Here is a 25124-nt window from a genome sequence, read left to right on the forward strand (position 1 = left end):
CCATCCTTACGAGCTACCATGATGATTAATTTATACAACTGCTGGGGGTGTTTAGAGCCATGCCAACAGGAGTTAAGACCTGCTGGTCGGTGTTCAGAAAATTCAGTAAAAACAGTGGCTGATTAAATGAGGTGCAGCTCAGAGGTTTGGCTGGGCTTGCTATTGTTATACACAGCGCTGGAGCCACACACGCCTCTTTACCCCAACCCCGACACATCGGGATGGGAGCTGCTAGCAAAAGAAGCACATTCATGTTTGACTGCAAATCCCTAAATCTACATCTATGGGGTTTAAAAATGAGCAAAGCACACACATCACTTCATAGCTGTACTGTCCTAGAACACAAACTAGTCATCTTTTCTCTCGCACGCACACGCGCACCTTTCCCCTCCTCAGTAATGTGGTAGTGATTGAAGTGGGAACTAGGGGTTGTACTAACAGGTGGGCACACATGCCGCTGGGAAGATTCATCAGATTATCTCGGGGTAGGCTTGTCGTGATACACTGTCTATCTGTGTGTGTGTGTGTGTGTGATAGGACAGGTGAGGAGCATATCTGCCTCATCTCATTCCTGATCACGTACGGATTCAGCTCCATTAGGACACCACCCCATGCTCCTCCATCCACCCCATTCACTCACTCAAACACACCAACACGTCTGTACTTCCATCTTTGTGAGGATGCTTATTGACATGCATTCCCTCGATCCTTACCCTAACAACGTAATGCCCAACACATAAAGTCTTTACCTCTAAACCAGGGGTGTCAAACATACGGCCCGCGGGCCGCATCCGGCCCGCCAGGGGATCCAGCTCAGCCCGCCGGATGATTTTGCTAAGTGTGAAAATTACAGAAAGACATGAATTGCATTTCTATGAGAATATGGAGATTTAGGAGTACAAACGTTTTGTAATTTTTTTTTTTTAATCTATCCAGTAATTGCTTCAAAAACAGCGTAAATGCGATGTCTGCTCAGGAGGCAGAAGCGCTCACTGCTCGCTTTGTGACGCGTGTGAGGGAATCTGCAGAGGAATGCATAGGCATATAAACAGTGGGCTGATGTCTGAGTTTTTGGTCTTTATGTTTCTAGTTTATTGTAGAAAGACCTTAAAATAGGGTCCAAAAACCTTCACCAATGATTTAAACATAGAGAAATATTGTCGTTATGCATGTGTTGTTATGCTATGATTTTACTGGTCTGGCCCACTTGAGATCAAAGTGGGCAGTATGTGGCCCCTTAACTAAAATGAGTTTGACACACCTGCTCTAGACAGTCCTGTAAAGGCACACAAGGAAATGAGGACCAGTCTAAATATTCCCACAAATTTCCTCACTGTCAAGGTGTCCTTCTCAACTATGAAAGTGGACACATAAGGCATATGCTAACCACTACAATGTTTTGTCTTTTAACTTTCTGTCTGTATGAAAAATGGTACATTTTGTCAAACATCTTAAGTTTTTTATTACGTGCACTGAGAAAGTATTCTGACATCTTCACCTTTTTATACACTTTCACTACAAAATGTCATTTCAATTGGATAAAATAGACATTTGTGCCCATCAATTTACAGCCAATAACCACAAAGCGAAAACAAGTTTTTAGAACTTTTTACAATGTTATTAAAAATGTAAATTACTGAAATTGTTCATTGACCAAATTATTTAGACCATATCGCATTTAATTATCCTTGAGAGGTTTCTAGAACTTTGTTGGACTCCACCTGTGGCAAACAGAATCGATTAGACATAGTTTAGAAAGGCGCACACACTTGTGTATATGAAACCACACAATTCACACTGCATGTCAGGACAAAAACAGCCAAGTGTTAATAAAAGCATATTGGCCTCAAAGAATCTGATTTAAAAGAGGTTATGAACCACAACAACTCAAGTAAAAGAGCAAGAAGGGCTTTGGTCGAGGCAGTGACAAAAACCAAACATATCTAGTACACAATGGTACAAAAATATAAGGCAGAAGAAATGGGTAACCAGTACTAGGGTTAAATTCGTTTCACTTCCTGACAACCAAAATCCAAAACATCTATAAGCTCCTAGGAACTTAATGCTACACTTGCAGTTGAAATGTTATTCATGCTTTGGATGTCTGACTGGCTTCTTCACACAAATACATGCTTTGCACTTTCAAATCCGTTATTCAATCTGATGCGTTACACCATCTTTGAAGCAACTACATTTGGTCATGCATTGAGTCACTGATCGCATCAACCTCCATCTGGAAGGGAAGGCATGTTTTTTGTTTTTGTTTGTTTTTTTCCCTGTAAGCTGAACACAGCACTGGTCTAGTTCACACAAACTCAAACAGACACACAAGTTGTCTAATCTTCCCAGCAATTAAGATGAGTATACCATGATCAATTAGCAAATGAATAAATGGAGGTCAATTCCATGTCTAGGATAATAATGTAGTCCCACTGGCACTGAAAATAGTCCATAAATACAACTAAAATGTTATTGATGTCATCTTCTGCATCGCTGCAGCTCCTCTAAAGGTTTAGTTTGATCAGACAAACCTTCCAGACATTTATTTTCATTCTTCCACCAGAGGTAATACAGCTTTTGTTTACAAAATTAAGGAGAGGTGTCAATAAACAGCATCAGATAAAAATAAACAATACACTAACACGACTACATCACCACTGTTTTGAGGCAGATCAGTTTAAAAGACTTCTAACAGTGTGTGGACTGGAATTTGAAATCAAAATAATCCTAAAAATGTGATAGATGTGCAATTTCACTAGCAAAGTAATGGAGTTGCAGATGATACAGATTTAGAGGGAGGAACATACGGAGAGAGCATTGCTGCTGTAGCATTGTCCTCTCTGTCCCCATCAGGTCTGTGACAGGCGCTGGGCTTTTTTTTCGACTGCCATGCAGGACCTCATTTCCCCGCAGCTTCAGTAGCTGCTGCGTGAGGCACCTCACTGGAAAGTTGGAGAACACAATGCCAACTGGGACACAGGTGAGCTGAGCATGAGGTCACTCACATTTCAGCAGGAAAAGAAAAGTGCAGCTCAATGATGAAACTAGAGCTCAACTGGTCTGAAAGAAAAACAATGAGGTGGTGTAGCTGTGCGATGCCTACACCTTGGCTGAACCCGATGAACTCAATCGTGTAGGAGGAAATACACAAACACAATACAGAAGAAACTGACTGGCTGCTTCCCCACGTTAATTCATGATATTCTGATGGCAGCCATGTTGCTGATGCTGAGATTTAGCTTTCCATCCGGCTCTGAGCTAAACGTGTGACTGATTAACGCAGGAGAGAGATTGAAGGAAGACAGTGCTTTCACCGTTGTTTATTTCAGCTCATTCAGGGTGCAGTGGTCTACGTCACGCAATACTAGAGGGACAGATGAAACAGGCTAAAACCTAAAAAAGACAAATACCAGCAGGCGCCAATATGAGAATATTTTCCATTATAACAATATGGTGCAAACGTAGTGTTTAGAAAATAAATTCTGCCTTTATCCTTTTCTTGGAAATGGAGCATAGATCCATCCATTTACATGACTGTCACATCACTTCTCTATTTATGTGAGAGCATAAATTCCTTTCCCGGGTTTTTACTGTGACAGGCACAAGCAGAATAATTTACTGCTCCAAATCTGGTATTCAGCCACTTCAGAGGACCATTTCAGCAGCAGCTACAGCTTTCTGACAGAAAAACAGTAAAAAAAAATCCATACTTCTAAATGTAATTTCCAAATCAAATTGAAATTGCATGTAATTATAAGGCAGAACTGAGTCACACTATAATAAACAAGAAAATCTGAAGAAACCTTATGAATTTATGGATTGAAAACAAAACTGCTGTGATAATATGCCTGAATATGAACCGAATTAAATCCTGTTGATTATTACGATCGCAAAACACTTTCCTATATATTACTTCATGAAACACAAAAGTTAAATGTTTCCTGGTATTCTAGGCAGTGGACTTGTGAAATTACCCACAATGAGAAATTTTTTTTAACACATGGAAAAATGTGTGCAAGCTGTGTATGCATTACATACATATGTTATTAGTTTTAGGCGTTTTAAAAACATGCAACAGTTCTTTTTCTATCTGATACATAAACTGGATCTGGTATTATCCAACGCCAACAAGATACCAGTGATAGGGTTGTGACTACGATTGATTCATTTGATACATTTTTCTTCCATGAATAGAATATGAGATGAAATATTAATGTCAGGATCTATTGAATAGTAGGTGGTGGTAAAAAACAAAAGAAGGATAAAGGTGGAAATGAAGCACATACTAGAGTTATCTTGTCATTCATCTTCCAATATGGTACATTTTTGGGAATATTTTGGATTTAATGACTTATTAATTAGTTTTATGAAACACTAAACTCCAACGCAAACATTACTGACATGCTGACCAAAGCAGTCAGCACTTTTCAAAACTTCCTCTCCATCTCTGTGTACATAGTCTGTTTCAGGGTAAAGAAGCTGCGCTGTGCAGCCTTCTGGATGTCGATGGCTCAACCCAGTTGCAACATTTCAGCAGACTGTTTTCCACTTCATACTCTCGCACACCTTTTGTGCTTTTTCTGTCAAGTCTGACAACAGCCCGCAACTGTTAACTTGACTGTCAGTTGTGTTTCATTTGCAGTTCAGTGGGCCGACTGTAGCAGTCGATGGTTTAGCACAGAATCAACTGGAGAACAGGCTAAAATAAAGTGCTCTTTTATTAATCAATAATCACTTTGTCACAAATCAACTATGAATCAACTCATTACACAAATAATCAGAATTGAATCGCATGGTGAGATTACAAAAAAATCAGTGTGAAAAACAACAACAACAACAACATAATGTTCAGTTCTCTGAGGAACTGTTGGAAACTGTAAAGTCTGAATCTATTTAACAAAAAAACAAAAACAAAAACAAATTCTAACAATTTAGGTGAGTTTTATTAAACAAAAGAAATAATAGAACTTTTAATCACTACTTAAGGTCAATTCCATCAACTCATTATTTCAGTACTATCAGCACAAATAGAGATCTCCAGTCACCAAAGTTATGTTTGTGCCAATTTCTACATATTCAAATTGTGTTGCTGCTATTGGATAACACGATATCCTGGGGATTAGTTACACCCAGAGCTGCAACAATTAGTTAAGCAACAGAAAATTAATTGTTATTATCTGGAAAAAGCTCAAATTCTCTGATTCCAGCTTCTTAAATGTGAATAGTAGGTTGGGCCTTTCGTCCTCAGTGATAATAAACTGAATATCTTTCGGTTGTGGGCTGTTGATCGCGGCAAAACAAGACATTTCAGGCTCCACCTGGGCCTTTGGGAAACACTAGTTTAAATGTATCACCATTTTCTCACCAAACAACAAAGTGACTAGTTGAGAAAACAATCAACAGATTAATCGATGAGGAAAATAATCCTCAATTGCAGTCCTAGTCACGTACAGACGACACATTTAGAGAGTTCAGTACCGTCAATACAAATTCTGTGTTTTGAATCGTTCGATCATTTACGACCTTTTAAAGAGCTTATAGCAAAAGCAGGGCTGCTTCTTGCTGCTTTAACAAGACTGCTCTATATTGCTCACTCAAAGCCGAGTCTCATATGGGAAAAAGAGTGTAAGGTGTGAGCGGGGGACGCTGTAGGTGAGCTGGTGTCCACTGGTGGGGGTTAGTCCTAGCAAGAACAGAGTGCTCGTCTCAGTGGCGCATGTGGCAGATGCTCAGTAGAGTCAGGTGAAATGTTCCTGGCTTTGTCGAGACAGCCGGACAGCAACAAATAGCTTAGTCAGCACTTGCAACCTGTAAACAGTGATAGAAATGACTGTAGCACTGTTGGGCTCTGTAAATGCTGTTCCCTGACAAAAAAAAAAACAGTCCGATTAACTGAATTATTAGAAGAACAAGAACCCCAAATGACAAAGGACAAATGTCCAATCAGTTAGTCTTGTTTATCAGATTTGTGTGTGTGGTCTTATAGTAAGATTTTAATGGTGCACTAATTTGCTGGTGCTTTTCATTCTGTCAGATGAAAAGCAATATTTCAGCACCACATAGGACAAACTCAAATTCACTCCAGATCTCAATCAACACCTCCGAGACACAGGCAAAACTAAATTGCACACCATAATCTTTGCGATGCTGGCACTTAGGGCAAACTGACATTTTTACACACAGACACAAACTGCTGCAAGAGTGCAAAATCTTTCCAATGTAGCTTTTTGTCTTTTGGGATGATGTGTTTTATAATAAACGCAGGAGTTGCATTATTATGTATCTGCGTCTCGGGTGCTGTGTCTCAGACAGTTGCAAAGTGATCTCTGCAACTGTGCAACGTAATGCAAAAGCACTACAGCAAAAAAAAAAAAACACTCTGTACCAAAGATGATACCACAACAACTGCCGGCTTAATCAATACACATAACATGGGTGTTTTTGAAAAGTATGAAGCAGGTTACTGTGACTGACAAAAAAAGAAAAAAAAAAAGACAGACGCAACCGAATGTGTTCAGTGGGTGAGTATCAAGCATTGTGGTGCAGCCAGGAGCAGAAAGATAAATATGCAGGGCAGAAACTAGACAGTAACCACACCTCTGATGTCTTATCGGAACACATCATTGTCACACAAACAAGCCACTCGCTCCTCACAAGCACACAAACTCTCTGAATGTGAGGGCGGATGAGAGTGACTCACTCTCCCTTCTGGCCATGAAAAAAAAAATTGAACAAAAATACAGCAATCTGTGGCAGCGACTGGGCCTTAATAAATTTGCTTTAAATACATCTTGCCTGAAATTTATTTGAAATGCACCTATTAATGGATTCATTAATTAAAGCAAAAGTCTTTGGTTTTCAGTGGAAAACAAAGCAGGTAAACCACAAACATGTCTTGAGGGTAATATAACATTAGTAGTTAGACTGAACATCAAAGCATTCTGCTGGCCATAAAACTAACTCCTATACCGAAACTCTCCACTTTACCAGCAACTACGACAGAGGAAAGAAGACATGGCAGCGAGAGACAGAGTCTCTTTCCAGCTCTGAATCTAGCAGCTGAAATCTAATGAATCATCGTTCTGTGAGGAGCTGATACCTGGACTGTCAGCTAAGACCATGTCCACACTTAGCCTGGTAAGGTTGGAAGAGAAGCCTTTAGCGCTTTTCACCTGCACTGAGACGGATATTTTCACACTCATCATGGCACTTTTTGAAAGTAATCTCCAGACTGAACAGATCTCAAAATACCTCAGTCAATGTCACTGTGGTGTGAATAGGAAAAACAAAGTACCATGTGAAAGTAATAGGAAGGAGCAACCTTCGGTTACATCCAGGTCTGTGTGGTCTCTCCTTTTAAATGCTGGCAAAATCTATTACACGGTACTGATGTTCACAATAAACTACATTTATGTTTTTGGAGTCCACAATGTGAGCATCAAACAGTGATTTATTCAAAGGTCTAAATGCTGCAATGCAGGAATCGGTGTTTGTATTGGTTATAGGATAAAGCTGGACATATTTAACAATCTGAAAGGCACACTAACAATTAATTGATGATGCAAGCACGTGTTGTCTGCAAATGTAGATATAGCCTAGGCCACCGTGCGTCAGAAGTCTTATTAAAATGATAAATGCTAATAGAAGAACAATACTGTTGTGCTGGCTGATATGTTTTTTGAATACATAAATGGCCTGTGGCTTTATTCTCAAACACCTCTGCATTTTCAATAGTTATGTGTAATGCAGATGCCAGTAGGCCTGCTCCAGGACACAGGTTAGTGTTTAGATTCATTTGCTAGCTTCAAAAGCTGAGAGATATAAACTAGTTGATGCCATAAGTGAAACATGTGGGCATGTATGGAATTTCATGGAAGCAAGTGATGATTTTGTGCCATTTTAAAAGGGCAAATACATCAATTGTTTTAATGAAAATGAAATGTATACAGGAGATCATTCCTGCCCACTGCAATAAGACTGTACAATAACTCACCTCTGGCAAAATCAATCACACAACAATAACACCATTGTCTGTTGTTCTTGGTTGTTTGAATATATATAAAAAAAACAAAAACACAAAACAACAACTTTGCACTGTTGTTTAGTTAGTTTTAATTTAATTATTATATTTTATTGTATATACTGTGCATTTTTATATTGAAATTTTTTTTTTTACTGTTATTTGATTTCTTTCCTGTATCTATAAATGCTGCTGTAGCGAAAGAATTTCCCCTTGGGGATTAATAAAGTAACTATCTATCCATCTATCAGCAGAGATGGGTGTTAAACTAAGAGATTGAAGGAGAGGGAGACAGACAGCAAGGGACAACTGAGACAACAGATGAGGATGGGACAAGGGAGCTGACATAACAACTGGCAGGACAGGAGTGATTAAGACCGACGCTTGTTGTTCATCATTTTTTAGATGCCATGAGCAGCAATTCACTGAAGCCAAAAGGAGGGGGCCGCTGATTAGCTTTGGTACATGCCGAGTGTCGGTTTCCCCAACAACACTTCTAAATATAACCCTAACAACTGGAGCAAATGTTGAATAATGAAGTGTAAGACATTGCTGGAAAAATTAAGCCAGCAAATTTAAACAAAATAATCCACTTTTTTCCTGCAAGGCTCACAGACAAACACAGTGCGAACATTAAATACGCCACGAGACATCCTTACAACTTATTTGGAGTCCTTGTTTGTTCATCTTTACATTTTTCAAGTCCTGCTATCCAATCTCAGCTGGTAGAAGACAGTCAACACAAGAAATAATAGCACAAAAAACAGAGTGAGATCACAAAAGTAAATGACATGTCAGAGATAAGAATTTTAATGTGACGTTTCTCAAGTAAGTCTTCTGGGTCTCTACAACTACATTAATATGCACAACCCAAAGGCACTGAGGGTTTCTTCACAGAAACGCAGTTCTTGCATTCTTGGCTTCTCCGAGGGCCTTTCAGTGGAGGTGGTGTCAGAGCTGGCAAACACTGTCCAACACAGGTGCTGCAGTAGCCTGGCAGGTATCAGTACGGTGGAAACTCTACTTCATCTCCAAATGCTGCAACACCGCCACATATACACACCCCTGAGTCTTAAGTCAAAGACTGTTGAAGGTCATGTACTGGCCTCAGATGTGCCAAGAGGGGAAACAAGCCAGATGACTCAGGTGCGATGAATCATCTGCTATTTTTAAAGAAGAAGAGACAATACATCAAACTCACGGTTCAGCTCCACATGGGGCTTCTGATATGTGGAGTACAAGCAACTATCAATAAAACCCCACAACACAAAAACATTCATGAAAGACGGAACATGTCAAGGATGATCATACCTAATTAACTTTCTGATGCCCAGTTGAAATGTTGACAGACATTGTGCCCAGGTATTCCCAGATGAAACTGAAGTATTAGCATATTCGTGGTCATATAGATCTTCCATCCCACCATTGTACAGTGCAGCGTCAATTTGTTGTTGACAAAGTGTGAACAGTCACACTTTTCCTTAAAATCCAGGGTAGAGCTATTTATGTTTTACACTTAGTATGGAAACGAGACCAAGGAATTGGCCTGTTTGAGGTTCAATTCTCAGTCCAAGTGGGAGATTGTTGAGAGTGTGAAGCTTGTGAGGCAAGTCAATGCAGCGCCAATAAGTTTTGACCAAAGGTCACAAAAGAGGCCAAATCTGATCTGAACTGAAAGAGGGCCAAAATAAGAAGCAAGAGATGAACACAGTTCTCATGACCGCTACGCAAAAGCAGCAGAACACAGTCATTCCCAGGGTGTCAGCTGGTGTCAGTAGAAGAATATGATAAGGGACAGAAACCAGAGGAGGGAAAACTTAATTAGCTGACTCACAAAAATCCTGAATACTTCTCTCAGAGGTCAGCTCCAGGAAAACCCCGTCTTCCCATCCCCCACTCACCTCCTCATAAAACACCCACAACAACAGACTTGATACTTTTTTCTTTTTTTTTAAACAAAAGATGCCCATCAATGCTCCTCCCTTTTGGCCCTTTCCTGCTCTCCTTCTGTTATGGTTATCTACATCTCTGAGAACAATGAGGCAGAGGCAGTGAAGCCCAGAGAGGGCTGGAGAGGACCACAGATGTCTGCCCTGCCACCCACTCCCATATTCAGCTCTCAGGTCTATTGGTAGACTTGGGAGGGGGAGGGGGGACTAAAGCTATTGTTATCATGTAGCAATAGATTATAACATTTCACTGGCCCACATCTGCTCTCTGGAACAGAAAAGCCAGTATGTTATGATGAAACAAGAATAGAAAGCTAGTATATGTCTTCCTTAACAACATGATGGATGGCTGAGTATAAAAATAGACCAACCTGCCCAACCAATCTAACATGGGAAAAAAGATGGTATGAGCACAGTCTATAAAAAAAAAAATAAAAAAATAAAATGCATATCTTTCACACACTGAGCTTCCCTCCTCATCAACAGGCAGACTTGGTATTGATCTTCCCTTGGGGTTTTCTATTTACAGTCCACTGGTTAGCACAGAGAGCAGAGAGGGTTTCTTCCAGAAACTTTACTCAGCAACCATTGATTTGCAACACCGGACCCTGCATTCCTCCACTAAATCCGTGACTCCCAAAGGCCTCAGACAGAGGACATGCAATGCACATCATATTTCCATGTGATTATCGTGTCTGAAACGGTACTAACCGCCAAAACAAAACGGTACCTGGTAAAATTTAGGATTTCTAATCTAAATACCAAAAACAAAACATAAGTATGTAGAAAAAAGTTAGGAGGATTCATACAAGTAGTTAAGAGAGTCAGAGGTTTGAGGACAACCAATGTTTCTTTTGTGTCATCATGTCATTGCAGACAGACAGGATACTGTAATGTATTCCTTTATGACGCTGTATGTATGTTTATTGTTTTTATAATTGGCTGCATAATGGATAAGAATCTATCTAATCTAATTTTTGTACAGTAATGCCAGTGTGTATACAGTGTTTTACGTTAACACCTGGAAAGCCACGTAACAAAGCATTCAGACATCTGGTAGTATTTTGAATTTAGTTTTTGATTGTTAGTTTAATTAATTTTATGACAATGATTTGTTTTGTGCAAGTCTGATTTGGACAAATGTGTGCTTAATTAGTTATTATTACAAAATAGAGGGTATTGTTTGTTTTGTTTTTGTACCTGTTTTTTTTTACTATTTTGACAGTATTTGTGTTGACGTGCTTTCCCCATAGCAAATGATAAAAGTTGCATGTTTTCCACTGGCTGGCGAGTAACTGTGGCAAAATCTATAAATGGTAACGTCACTTTCAAACCAGCTATTGCTCATGCTCATGGACAGACTAGCCAGGAAGGCTATACACCGAGCTGAGCAGCCTGGTCAAAATCACACCACTTCTGAGAACATGAGTAGCACTACATACTAGTCAACTGTGCTGTGTATAGTGATGGATGTCTGTCTGTGGCAATTGTTTTTTATGACTTAAGTAAGCACCATAATTCAGGTAAAAGCTGAAAGTCAGAGAAAGTAGGAGATTGTGTGTCTAAGGCAGTCAGAAGACAGCTAGTGGATCTCGCAAGATGTGATGACTTCATATCCCGGAAAAGGCACACATTCCCAGGACAAACAAGCAAAGTGGTGGTTTGGCCGGGAGAGCAGACAACAGAGTGCACCAAAGGGGGGAAAGAGCTGGAGAGAGACAGCAGAGAGCCAGAGCAGACGGGGAGCTCCAATATGGAGGCAGGAGTCATACATTAGCACGGTTCAGGACACGCCGGGTCTGGAAGCAAAAGTCTGCTGAAGTGAGGTCTCTCACTCTCTCTGGTTTATGTCCATCTTCTGTGTTTGGTAGTACTAGCATAAATGTACGTCCCATCCCCCCCCCCCCCCCACACACACACACAGCCACTCTGCTGCCTTCCTTGTACTCTGCAGAGGCGTGCAGGCTGGAAGGGGCCCGGAGGATGAAGTGGCGTGGGAAGGGTTAAGTCCAAACAGATCCATCTGCTTCCTCGTCTGTCCTCCTAGCTGGCTACTGGCCCCAGCCCAGCTTTTACACAGCCTGCAGCCTGACGCAAAGCAAACACAGACACAACTGGACTGTACACATCAAAACCACAATGCTGACAGGTTTGAGTATTTTTGCAAAGCCTTTTGTTATATAAAAAGGGAAAGAGCTTCCAGATGGCACTCAACAAGATAGTCATGACCTGGGCCAAAGATCTGGTCGATACATTTAGGAGAACATCTGAAAATGTCTTTAAAACTTTACTACCTTCACACCGAACAAACTATGAGCAAAAGAACATTCAGCATTTTCCTCCTTGGAAATGATTTTTCACAATTTCAGGAAGAAGTAGATCACAATATGGTATATTTCAAACTGTTTGTTTACCTATATAGAAAAAAAAAGCCTCATAACTCCTGACAGAAAAGGGTTAAACTTTGATTAAAGCATCCATAATATTCACTGTAACTCATCAGAGCTTTCCTGAGTTGGTTAATGGTATGCAACAACACGTTTTTCTTTGGTTATATTATACAGATATGCTCTATGAAACTGGAAGAACTTTTTTGCTTTGATGAAAATGCATCTGTATCATCTGCGGTTATTGTCATGAGGCTAACAGCACCTGCAAGAAAGGAGTCTGCAACTTGGACAGACGGACGGAGCACTTTTTCTTTCTAGTTATCGTCACCTCATATACATTCATAAAGACTTCTCTTGTGTTTCAGCTTGGCTTGCTAAACGAGCTAGCAAACAATCACTCCCCAGGGAAAGAACATTCAATAACAAGCTTACAGGACAGCTAGTTGGAAAGTCTGCTGTAGCATTTTGAACAGCTTAAAAGGAAAATTTGACGCTTTCCATGTGGATGTTAGATCAGTGTTGATGGTAAACAGTCAACCGAAGCGAAACATTCTCTGTGTCTTGGAAGCAGCTGCGAAATCTGTATTTCTTCCGGCACAATCAGAATAGTTTGTCTTAAACAGGGACATCGTTGGTGGCCCGATAAACTACAAGCTAATTGTTTTTTCCGTTGAGCACATGCTATAAGCAGAGACTTGGCAAAGGTAGACAAAGAATTTGGGGGTGATGCGTCAGAAGCTCACACGTAATGCATCCTGGTACATGTAGGAATTGCCAGCACGCCTCCACGTGCAAACACTCTGGTTTCTCAGCCAATACAGCACATACTGAGGAATTGATTGCTTAAATTCACTACATTTACCGTCAACATTGGATAGACATCTCCATAAAAGGTGCCTACAAAACTAAATGTTATAAAGTTTTGATGATCAGCTTTAATATATGTCCTTGGCGGGCAAGTTACAGTTACCAGGGCCAGTTTGTTTACATTGTGTGTCTGTGCTATTGCAGGCTAAGCTGTCAATCAAATATCGCTGTGGTCCGCCCACTCAGGAGCCTTGAGCCATAATAAACACTTCTGCTAGATCTCCAACGACATTTTTGAGCCGTTCAGTGATTGTAAAGGGCACTGTAAAGTTACAGAGGTCAATACGAAAGCAGGAGAAAACAGCATTCACTGTACTGCTGTGTCAGCGCTAATTTACCCTACAACTGTGACACTAAAACATTTCAAATTGACCAAGAAAGCTCTAACATAAGAGATGAGCTTAATTGAATGGATAGAAAAACAACCTCTTCCAATGAAAACTATTTAATCTGTGGGCCTTTGATGAAATGGATATACACGCCTGTACCCATCCAGTACTGTGCCCGGTAGGACAGCTGCAGGAAATCAAAGGAAAGGGCATAAAGGAAGACATCAGTGTGCACTACTGCACACACCCTCAAAAAAAGAGCATGTTGTCACCAAGAGGACAAGTTGTCTGATGAAGGAGCACCTGGTTAGGGAGAGGCCCCAACCTCCTGAACCTTTGTATTGAAACCAGACAACAAAGAGATCTGCTCCTATACACATACGTACCACATTTGCAATGGTGAAGTTAACACAGATGGACTAGTTTAGGCCACTGATGTTGAGGTGTGTGAGTGAATAAGAGGGATACAGAGAGAGAGAGACAGAGAGGGGCGTGCAGACTTACAGTGTGTCAGACAACAAGGTCAGCCCATCCCCAGAGAGGTGTTGGCTTTCTAACAGAGTATAGCTACTTGAAACCAAGGTCACTGCTCTGTGGCTGTGAGAGGGACAGGAGAGTAGGGCCAGACAGGGACAGCTTTGCCCCATGTGTTGGTGCAGGCTCAATGAGTGTGTAACCGGGTATTTTGGAGGTTTTGTTGTGTGTGTGTGTGTGTGTGTGTGTGTGTGCCTTCAAATTGATGGAATTCAGATCACTGACAGAAAATAAATAAATAAAAGAACAAATGACATGTCCACACCCATTCAGGGCCAAATTTCCTGAAACCAGATGCCTCTCTGACATAAACAAATCAGAACAGAGTCCATTATCGCAGCCATTATGGCTAGAAACTGTAGAGTACAGATCCCAGCCGCTCTCTGCACTCATTCAACATTTATTAGCCCTTTGCTTAGTTATGACTGCCTTCCTAGAAGCACTCTGACACAGCACAGATTTTCTCATAGAAAGTCAGTCAAACACATGGTTACGTTTCAGAATTCAACTAAACTGCCAATACAGGATGAGCTAAAACACACCAATGTCTAGATATAAACCTATACAAGACAGTACGAGTCCCTGTGTTGTACCTGTCTGTCTTTACTTTTAGTCATGGAGAATCAGTCAAGCAAACAAGAAAGGATGAGACACTTAGCTGTCATAACAATATACAACTACATATGCCTATATTTAAAAATATGCTTATCTTCATCCCACTAGTCTTCTTAATTATTTTTTTCATCACACACTTCACGTGATATTACATGTGCCAATAGTACAAAAAACTATTTATTCTAGTAAACTATGTTGACAGGTCTGAACAAATGTGTCATTGCTTGTGCAATTTTCAGTGAGATCCAAGATCCGTCGAGAGCTAGAAAACATGAATAAGATTTGTATTTGTACACACCAACAACACTAAACATTTTTATTTGTACACAACATCAACAACACCAAACATTTTTATTTGTGCACAACATCCACAGGGGCTGAATGAGGGTTATTGGATGGACAAACAAAACCAAACTGTGTAAGGAGGGAGGGCTACTTCAATGTTATCTTATCCTCCCCCACGTTGGACAAGGGCCTAGCAGCTCTAAAATTAGCCGTCCCATCTAAACAGTCTTTGGTGTAGCAGCTACTCTTTGATGGGAACTTGGCTCATGGCTGATGCACTGAAAGCACACTCAAGCCCATCTCCCAACGCGGAGATGAAGCCAAGATAGTACACAAATGCAAACCAGAGACACACAGTCCTCGACTGTCAACATTTTTTACATTTAAGCGACAAGATTTTGGATGAAGCTCTTATCCAAAGGGATCTTTTTTTTTTTTTTTAGGTATTTTCATGTTTCCGTATTTTGATACTGCATACAGAAAAAATATCCAAACCATATTTCATTACTAATTAAAGGTAAACAAAAACTAAAGTGCCATGACAAGATTTTTGTGACGATAAAGGAAATACACAAAATCAGATAGAAAGGAGGATTTGCTGTAAATATACAGAAGTAATGTTTAACAATAATTAGAACTCTAAGAAGAGAGGGAAGCAGATATAACTCAGCAAGGAGACTGCAACATGTCAAGCTACCCTTTAAAATGCAGGGTTCCAGCTCCGGATGGAAGTAGCTCGTAGAATAAATGGCAATCCATAGACCACCAACATTATAAAGCAGCAGTGAACCTAAATCAGTCTAACCATCAGGTAGGGCTCCTGTTTGTGCGTGCGTGTATTAACATGTACTTAAGCTTGTGGAAAACAGTGCCTGGGAAGCAACCATGACCTCCCAGCAAGAGCAAAGGAAAAGTCTCGGGGAAAGCAAACCAACATCCTGTCCTCACGGTTTTCCATGCATTTCTTTGTATGAGGATAGCAGGAGGGGCTTAATTGTAAACAAAATGTTTATTCTTCAAACCTTGCTTTTTCTCTCTAAAACATCGTCAAAAGATTTCACAGTAACATTTTATTTATTTTTTTCACCACTTGCATAATATAATATACAAAACAGAAATGCCAAACCAAACAGACAGTGTACATATACAATATAATGTACATTATTTGTTGTTGTCATCAGTCCACACAGACAGAATTCAAGAGATAAAAGCTATACAACTGATTATAGACATCATTAAAATATCTGAAGAACTTGTCTGAACACATTATTCACTGAATACAGTAACCGGAAACATCGATCATACTCCTAACAGAAAATGTTGTGCGGTGCCACGTTACTTTCCCTTGCTACTGAAGTCATTTGTCTTCTATCCCGACTCCATGGATGGAAAAATTTAGAAATCAGGAGCAGGCCGAGAACCCAATGCTTCAAGATATTAAACATAAATCTGTTGTCAAGCAATGCTGTTCAACCTTTTTCTCACACCTACCTTTCATACTTCAGCTCACTCACATTGCTTATTGGTCTGAACCTCCATTACACAGAGCACACTGGCCTCACACTCCCACCCTACTAACAGTGGCACACTGCCAGGTGGGGATGAGTGTGTGTGTGTGTGTGTGTGTGTGTGTGTGTGTGTGTGTGTGTGTGTGTGTGTGTGTGTGTGTGTGTGTGTGTGTGTGTGTGTGTGTGTGTGTGTGTGTGTGTGTGTGTGTGTGTGTGTGTGTGTGTGTGTGTGTGTGTGCGCGCATGTGACACAAAAACACTGAATGGGGGAATACTTACAAACTATCTCACAGCCTGTCAACCTAAAGAAATTTTACACAGAACTCCACAACTCCTCCAATGACCCCTAACCTTCTGTGTAATCACTGGACATGCTGACATTGAACCCCCGAGGCTGGCAGCAAAGCACACTACTTCACTCCTTTGCTTCCCATCTCTATGAAACTGTACCACCTATGGCAGACCCCAAATTCCTCTGCCTAAGATGTGAGCTCTCTGCCATTCAGCTCGCTATTAGAGTATTTCTCCACACTCCATGCCACAGTGCCTCGCCTGTTCCCTGCAAACAGACTCCTTCTATACGGCATCAGTATGCAGTCTGCCTCAAGGGGAGGAGGAGGAGCAGCACAGGGGAGGAAAAAGGGAAGGTTGGGAAAACAAAGCCTCTATGGTCGTCTCTCCAGCCGGGCCAGGCCGAGCCGCAGTAGCGGGGGCGAGTTATGTAATGTGACTGGCAGGGCCCACTTCTCTGTTCAGAGCTGCTGCTCACACTAATCCCCACTGAGGAACAAGCCCTGCTTTGGAGAAAGAGGAGGAGATAGAAGGGGAGCTGTGAGGGAACCAGTGGAGGAGGTGTGATTACAAGAATGTTAGCCTTTCATCTGCACCAAAATCGAACACAGACACCTCCCCTCTCAGCTCCTCTGCTGAAAGATAACAGTCAGAATGATATCAGCAATGCTGATGACTGGGTACAGTCTAGAGAGGAGACACCGCTTCGACACAAACAGCCCGTCTACAGCATGCCATAATGCAACACATTCAAAACACTTTGGCTCCTCATACTGTACATCGAAGACTATTTTCAACAGGTAAATAACAGGTGGTTATAGATCATAAATGTCCCAGATATGCGTAGAAAAGAAAAGCAAAGAGTCCGTTGGTCCATAACTCAAGTTTCAGAAACATCTCTAAAATATACACATTAGGTCTTTCCATGTGCTAAACATGGCTATGATTTCTTTGCAGTGTTGATATTATTCAATAAAGCAGACAGTGCAAAAACTCTGGTCTCGTGTGGAAGGATGTCTTCCTTCAGTCATGTTATAAAAACTTTGTGCAACAGATTCTGTTACATAATAATCACAACCTTGTTCAAGTGTCTCTACAACAGACCCCAGAAGAATGTACTGTATGTGAGAAATGGCTCCTATTCCAACGCTAATGTCTGCTGCATTTCTGCGTTACAGTGGCTCTACATTTACACTTTCATACAAAAGCAATTCTCAGGTAAGCCGAAAAGAAACCGGGGTACAGAGAATGTGGACAGGCAGGGCAGGAGCTTCATGTGAACAACACTTTTTTTTGAAGAAACACAGAGAGAGGAGAAAGGGATAAGCAATCACCAGGAACCTCGGGAGGTTCTGCTAACCACACAGACCAGGTGGAGGATTTAAAGCAGTTAAAAATAAAAGTCTGATTCTGATTTACTGAGCTGCTTGCCTGGAAGCCATGTGACTGGCATCACATGAGGTGAGGGAGGAGGTGTGTGTGTGTGTGTGTGTGTGTGTGTGTGTGTGTGTGTGTGTGTGTGTGTGTGTGTGTGTGTGTGTGTGTGTGTGTGTGTGTGTGTGTGTGTGTGTGTGTGTGTGTGTGTGTGTGTGTGTGTGTGTGTGTGTGTGTGTGTGCGTGCGCGTGTGTGTCCAGCTCGCACCGACTCGCACACAGCATGTACTCCACTCCTGGCACCATAATAAGTTTTGTGATCAGTTTCCTTGGTTTCCACTGACAGTAAGCAGATATAGGCAGCTTGGAGAGGTAAACAGAAGCAGCTCTTGCTGGTGCAAGGCCGAAGGCACACAGACACGAGAGAGCAGGATGGGAGGAGTAAGAGAGTCAGTGACAGAGGGAGAGAGATGGGCAGGGAAAAAAAGGGGGATAAGCCAATCTTGCAGCTGTTGGGTGTCGGGGAGCACAGGCAGTCCAGACTCTGGTCACTATGCAGCCTGTTTTTTGTAAAGCATATTCAGTGGTTTTGTAATTTCCTGGATGGAAAACCAGATGTTTTTACCAGATCACGTTTCTTCTTGGAAAATGTCCCTCTCAATGTGACTTGCCATATTTTGTACAACACCTGGTCTGTGAGCAAATAGGTGATGGTAACTTTCATTATCACTCCTTTAAATTCTGAGTATATGCTCCTATTTTGTACTATCCCTTTAAGACTTTGAGGCATTGAATGAAATCCATGATACTATTGAATTCTATCTTATCAGTGAATTAAGTTTTACCACTGCCGAGTTCATTTCCTCCCCTGATAGCAGGCAGTGTGTTTGTTGACAGCCCTTGGAACCACTACGTCCTCCATCAAGCTGTGGCTTGTATACAACGGCAGTTGTTGGATCTGTGCGAGCTTTGCTTGCACAGCAATGAACCCTGATTTCTGTGAAATTAAGATGTACAACCAAAAGGGGCTTGTGCACTTATAGGCTCAAAAATTTACATGAGCCGGACTTTCAGCTACAGTCGGACATTAACAAACAGGAATATATATTTGTGCGTGTGTGAGTGAGACAGATTGGTAATGGATGGCTTTTGATTGACACATGCTAGTTCTGCACTAGAGAAGCTGTGACCTACTTTTTATAGTCTCTAACACACACACACACACACACACACACACACACACACACGCACACGCACACGCACACACACACACACACACACACACACACACACGCACACGCACACACACGCACACACGCACACACACGCAGCCTCTGACAAAGGGACAGGAAAGCAGAGGTTAGGCATGCACTAAGCCCCATTCTTAATACATGCATTCCAGTGGCTAGAGCTCAATGCTGCTGTGCTTTCAGTCTGCCTGTTGGTACAAGCATCTCCTGCACACAGTCTCCTTCCTACATGCCTAAGAATAATGGGTAGAGCCTGATACTTGTAGTATGTAAGCACTTATGTATAAAAGTACACACACTGAAAGTCTTTCTTTTCCACTTGTTTAAAAGTTTTTTTTTTTTTTTTTTTTAAATAAGAGATAGTTCACCTCGCTGTTGTCCCATTATTATAATGTTATTTCCCAACCTAAAGAAAATATAGATATAAGAATGAAAATTAAATCTTCACGTGTTTGACGATACCTTCCGTGCAAATTATGACATTTCATTCCTGTGCTCTCCTGTACTCAAGTTACTGTTTGCAATGAATGCCAACACACACGCCTTATAATGTCCCGCATTCCATGTCATAAAAAAAGAAGCAAATAGACCAAAAAAACAACAACAACAACATATTTTTAAGAAACAAGTATTTGCTAACAGTGCTTCAGTCAAAGTGGGTTTAAAAAGGGCCAAGTATTAAGCTTTATGGTTATGTTTTGTAAAAGATGTTTATTTATCAACATACCGATTCCATGACTGTGGGAGAATGTCAGTGGGCTAAAATCCAACCAGAAAAACACCTGCTGCTGCAGAGTCCACAGAATCCTGAAAAACAAGATGAAAACAAAACCAAGCATTAATTACAAGGACAGCACAAGCAGTTCACATTCACGGCGACGGATGGGTAATGGGGTGGATGCAGAGGGTCATGTTTCTCCTCCCAGGATCGGCTCTCGGGCAAACTGAGAAAGGTCTATGGAACAACAGGGTACAGATACACCAACATACAGTGAGGCATTTGGTCCTCTCTTTTTGCCCTTAATTTAACACTGGGCACTCCAAACCATGTCTTCACAACCAAGAGCTTTTTTTCAAAGCAACAAAAACATTGCATATTTTGTTTTTGTTTATTCTGCTGTACCAAAAACATACCAAATCTTAAAATTTGAGTACCATCACAACCCAACAAGTTATAGTTTTAGTGCAGGACAGGAGTTTAAATCTACAGGTGTAGTGTGCAGAATTTCTTTCACCCGTACTGACTCAAAACTTTTTGACATTGAGTACTTACTGGTAAAGAGTACCAATTTGATGACATTGCTCTTTTTGCAAATCTAAAATAAGTAAAACTTCCTGTGCAGACTGCTTACGCTTATTCTTACACTTGTATGTTCATACAGGGCTGTAACCACATAAATATGAACTTTTGACTATATTTGGAGACGTTTGTTCAACCATAACAGGGGGATGACAGTGTTCAGAAATTCTGCCGTTACATTCATCAAGCTTATAAAAAAACACAGCGATAGGATGTGATGTATATTCATCTGTGTCATTGCATCTAATCAACTGTAAAAGCATAATACCACAGAGAAATCCTAAAGTCAGTGAATTGATGATGGCCCTTCACCCAGTCCCCTCCACAACTATACAAGGACAAGGGTTTATCAGGATTTAGGCTGCAGGACATAGGAGGGTATTTAACAGAGGCCCTTGTGTTGGGGTGACATTCCAGCGATTATGGGACACACCCCGTCCACCCCAGTCTGAACCCACATTTGTTTCATCAACCTGGTTTTAAGGCATCATAAAGGGACTGAAAGCTATTAGTCGGTAGCATACAGTTGTCAGCTTTGTCCCAGGCAGGGTGACAGGTGGGAAGGCGAGACCGGATTAAGGCCATACCTCCTATGGTTGGCCTGAGTAGTAAGTAGGATGATAGTTAGATGCGCATTTGTATTTGTTCTGTTGTGGAACCTGCGGGGCTTTCCCAGCGGGAAGCACAGGATTGAAGGATTGTAATAATCCAACCAGGAAGAACAACACTACCCTTCCAGTAGAGCATAATGACAATCCCCATTGATGCTCACCTAAAATACTGACAAAGAATGACTGGACCAACGAATGTGACACTGAAAGCTGATCCAGAAACCTTGGGAGACAAAGGTTAGTCTCTAAATCAGGGTTGATAGCTAGACAAGAAGGAGACAAGGCAATATGCTACAGCTTCCTGACAAAGTGCCATACTATGGTGTACAATTTCCTGACATCAAGTCACTGTAGGAGGCAAAATATTGAAGTTAAGAGACAAAAAAACCAAAACAATAACAGTCAGTGATATTGTATTGCCATAGACCCAGACTGCAACATATTTTTTTGTTTTACTTCCTTATACCATATAAGGCACACGAACACCAATTCAACACATTTCAGAAAACACTCCTTTACACACAGGAGACACGCAACATGAATTAAGATGCTGTTGATAACATTGCTGATAGCCAAAGGAAAGAAATTCCCGTCAGGATCCAGTTCCACCAGCTCTTTGCCAGGCCTCAACTTAATCTAGTTCAAATGTAAGTGTTTATTAGGGCTGTACTCAACGCAGAATTTTGGCTGTCAAATCAAATTTGGCTTTTCAATAAAATAATTTGACTATTTGTTCCGTCTTTTCATATAGATTAACAAACGGAGATTATGAGGCGTGTTTCATGTCTCACGCCACCGCCTGAGCAACGTCACCACCGTCCACAGACCTCCCCTGGTGGAGACTGCGGCTGGCGGGGAACGCTTGCCCTTGCGAAACAGGTCAACAATAGAGTTTGAACTTCTCCCTTTCTTTTTACATTGAAGTCACTTTTCATGTATACAACTCAGTGCAACACCATGAATGCCTTTCAGAAGAGACTCTATGAAAATGTGTTCTCTTATGGCCATTTTAAAACAGTATGACATTTACCCCTGGTTAGTAACGGCGCTGGTAAAAACAGAGGAAAAAAAGGAAAAATGAAAATCGCATACACTAATCGATTTTGGAGATTAAAATGAATATTCAGAATTCGGGACTCATCCCTAATATAGACTAAATCAAATATCACAATAGTTTAGACCAAACACCTCAATATCAACATTGCAACAATTGGTGCATTCACCAAGTATTTACTGAATGAGATCTTTGATAAACAATCATCAGTAATGTGGCTATAATGACTAATTAGGTAAAGGAAAATAATGGCACAGCTACAATAAGTTCAGAAAAGTGCACACCTTTACAGTAAAACAGCCTTTAAAACCAGGAAAAGACAAAACCTATGCCATATCACGATATCCAAAATCTCAGACAATATCTAGTCCGACATCACGATACACGTCATATCGATATATTGCCCAACTAAAATTCAAAGAGTAAAGATCTCATTGTCTGCTTTATACAAAATGCTTTTGTAATAATGACTGTCATTGTTTGCCTCTGAACATGAATATTTCATTTGCTTCATCTGTGATGGCAGGGCGGTAGGAAACAGAGCTGTGATACAGAAAGAACTAACCCAACATGTTTACAGATCTGGAATGGTTGTGTGCTGGGTGGCATCGACAGGCCTCTTAGTAATGGTTTCTTCCTTGTTAATTACCGTTGACAAAGCTACACCAGCGGAGACTGAGAAGGCAGCACGTATGCTGCGCACACACAAAATCTGAAACTGGCCAAATCATCCAATAATATCTTCCATCACATCAGCCACTAGTGAGACAAAACTTACATGCACAAGTCCGTGCACACTGGCACATATTTTAAATATAATCTATATCAGAGGTGAAAGGTCAAACGCCTGCCTAGAGTTGGCGTTATGTCACAAGCACTGCCTCAGACTATGTGGAGTTGAGGCCAAACATTCATCATTATCATGCATAATTACAGCTAATTTCTAGTTCTGCATCACCATGACAACATGCCTGCAGATTGAATTATTCTGCATGTCCCTGCCATCTAACAACAGCAATATCAGCAGTGTGTGTTTTAGAGGGCTTAACCAAGTCCATCACAGTACTGTAGGTATTACTAGTGAGGAATAAGGTGTGGGGAGCTACAACATATGTGAAGTCAAGGCAGCTGTCCTGCAAGCTCTTCTAAACACTGCTGTAAGTGAGAAAGCAGGTGAGACCAACCCTGGTTTTAACGGTGACTTTCAACAAGAATCAGAGGCTGGCTTTGATGCTGACAGACTATGACTGCAGATAAAGATACATCACACTTGAGTTACTTAAACATTTGGTTGCAGCAAAGCGGGGGCCTATTGCTAGATGGCTTTACTTACCTAACCTTTGCAACATCTGTATCAACACAGCAAATCCACTACCATTTTCACTTACCATCACCAGACCCCTGCGTACACCGATGTCTAAGAGGCAAAGTCATGTTATCAGGCTTATGAGTTCAAGTGACACCCAGGACATTATTATTTAAGTGAAATACTAAGGAAAGGTATAACTTGCACCCTAATGCCTGCAGACAGCTACAAAGATGTCCTGGTGGGAAAAGCCTACTGGCTCCATGTGAATGGCCAAAGACGACAGATGCCATCTGTGTATGTGCCCACAAGAGGAACAACTTTCCTAGGTACTAATGCCGACTTCAAAACACAAGCATCTTTCATCCTGCTTCTGTAGTTCGTCCTCTAATTAGAGCAGATCTTCCTTTTCCACAAACTTGAATCATTGCTGCTTTTATATGGGAAGTCGGGACCATGTAACACAAACACACCAGTGCTAACCCGAGCTACCGAGCACCTCTCGAGTCAGTCCCGTATCTGACTGTCCTATCAGAGAACAGATCAGAGACACCTGAAAGGCAAGCTGGAGAAACAGCACGGACCTTTGTCTGAGTTCATAGTGCATGGAAGAGGCCTCAGACACATCATTCAAGGGTTTTCATTCCAGGGCTACGGAGAGGTTTACTGTTGTACGTAGTCTATGACAAAGTTCTGCAAACATGACAGTACTTGTTACTCTATAGTGCCGTAGGTACTGGAGCCTCTAGACAACAACAACAACAACATGTGAAATGGCGGCTATAAGTGCAGCTGTACCATCAGAAGAAATGTTGCCGCTGAGTCGCATGATCAGCGACATGTTGGAGACAACCAAAAGACAGAATGCGAATGGTGTCGCAGAGCATTTTAAAATTTGTCAACAACTCCAGCTTATTCAAGCAGCTCAAACACAAACAAACACACACACACACACACACACACACACACACACACACACACACACACACACACACACACACACACACACACACACACACACACACACACACACACACACACACAGCTCGATCTGTACACAGGATTCACGGTGAGCGAGTTTCAGTTGTTAAATTTGACATGAAAAAACTGCCTGCAAAATTTTATAGATACCACCATGTCCATGCTGAGGTGATTCCAACCCACAGGGCCCTCACAGAAAAAGGTAGGGACGTCCGGTGTAAAAATCTAACCGCTACAGGACGTTGTTTGGAATGTTTCAGAGCATTGAAATCCTTTCTCATATTATAAATATCTCAGTGTTTTGGTGTCTGATAAACATTCAACCTCATGGATCAATTTGTCAAACGATTATTTTTGGTTGTCTCACCAGTACCTGAAACAACACCCTCTTATGAATTAAAACTAATGGATCAATGTACTTTAATGATTCGTTAGAACACGTCAAGCAGACTTTGACTTC

At 41.1% G+C, this 25124-nt stretch overlaps 1 protein-coding gene across 2 annotated transcripts in view; it reads right to left on the reverse strand.

Moving 5' to 3' along the window:
- Positions 1–25124, reverse strand: part of ankrd11 (ankyrin repeat domain 11) — a 97009-nt gene that overhangs the window by 52202 nt on the left and 19683 nt on the right. For both annotated transcript variants that reach the window (XM_069697715.1, XM_069697714.1), the window contains exon 2: positions 20140–20219. The gene's annotated coding sequence lies outside the window, so the exon portion shown is untranslated. The remainder of the gene's footprint in view (positions 1–20139; positions 20220–25124) is intronic.

Source organism: Brachyistius frenatus, unplaced genomic scaffold (assembly GCF_029030835.1).
Source record: "Brachyistius frenatus isolate BFR_SWC_R1_liver_20210118 unplaced genomic scaffold, ASM2903083v1 Contig_24, whole genome shotgun sequence".
In the NCBI taxonomy this organism is placed as follows: domain Eukaryota; kingdom Metazoa; phylum Chordata; class Actinopteri; family Embiotocidae; genus Brachyistius; species Brachyistius frenatus.